Source organism: Pecten maximus, chromosome 19 (genome assembly GCF_902652985.1).
Source record: "Pecten maximus chromosome 19, xPecMax1.1, whole genome shotgun sequence".
NCBI lineage: Eukaryota > Metazoa > Mollusca > Bivalvia > Pectinida > Pectinidae > Pecten > Pecten maximus.
Genome location: NC_047033.1, coordinates 2,581,188 through 2,582,527, shown reverse-complemented (window position 1 = coordinate 2,582,527; position 1,340 = coordinate 2,581,188). Strand labels below are relative to the sequence as shown.

The 1,340-nt window shown below is 32.5% G+C and overlaps 1 non-coding gene across 1 annotated transcript; it reads left to right on the top strand.

The window, feature by feature from the left end:
- Positions 1 to 972: 972 nt before the first annotated feature.
- Trnam-cau lies at positions 973 to 1,060 on the top strand. Its single transcript is given in 2 exon segments — positions 973 to 1,009; positions 1,025 to 1,060. It is a non-coding gene; the product is annotated as a tRNA-Met (tRNA).
- Positions 1,061 to 1,340: the final 280 nt, after the last annotated feature.

The window sequence follows — 1,340 nt, the reverse complement described above, 5'->3', positions numbered from 1 at the left end:
ACCTTGAAATGCAAATGAACATGGCAAGAAGACTATTTTTGGAAAAATTGTTCAACCGCTTGAAGTTTGAAGTAAAAACAATATTATATCTGAAAAAGGCCCCAAACTTTTACATTTGAATCATTAATCTTTAAAAAAATCCCTCTTAATATGATCAGCTATTAGTACGAAATAGGATCATTTTATTGATTGAAATGCCTCCCTTTATGCAATATTTGTGTACACAGCCCAATTTGCATGCATTCAAGGGTCAAATAAAATATGTTTATACGTACATAAACTCAAATCCTGTCAAACAAATGCTCCTTTCGTGTGCTTTAGACACTCGTGAGCATAACAGCTGGACTATTTTCAGGTTTGGTTATACATGCGGCCTTCGTTATTAATTTAATTGTAAAATATCCTCGTCCTCGTTGTATATCCTGCAATAATACACGAATCATCGTTAATTATTTCTTAAGTAACTCTGCAAAAGAAACTGTGAGCATCTGCAACAAATTATTGATGATTTTAAGAAACCACATGTCCAGACAAACATTTCTGTTTGTTACATGAGAAGTTTATCAAATTAATAGATAATTATTCGTTTTCAAAATTTAACATTATCATCTTATATAGACGACACTTAATGTGATCAAATGATATGCCACTAGTATGTTTATACAGGTATACAAATTGACTTTCCCTCAGGCCATTTCTTCAACCATATGTATAATTCACCTTAGAGTCGACAGCCATTATGGAATGTTATACGAGGGTTTGCCAGCCATGATAGAATGCTATACGAGGGTTCGTCAGCCATGATGGAATGCTATATGACAAAGCTTACTTATTTTTCGAAGATTAACGCTTTTTATCCGCTAATCTGAGACATAAAGCAATATTGGGTGTAAATAAATTATTAACATATGTGTGCCATGCTAATGTGAAAACCACATGCTGTCAGGAAAAAGTCTAATAAAGAAGATATGTGCCTTGGTAGCGCAGTAGGTAGCGCGTCAGTCTCATAATCACAAACAGAGCCATCTGAAGGTCGTGAGTTCGATCCTCACCCGGGGCATTTATTTTTATCAGCAATCTTTTAATATTTTTACCTATGTCATATCATATTGCGAGATATATTTGTAATCAAAGAGCTCAAATTGTGTTCAATATGTATCATTTTTCCAATTAATCTCATCCATTACAATACATGGATTTGTAATGTTTATTGCATTGCAATTATACAATTAACGTTTGGAAATATGTATAATTTTCCCAATTAGAAACCACAATTAAAATCAAATATAAACAAAATGTTTTGTTATTAAAGTGTGGTTAAATATTGGCACGCCTTTTTT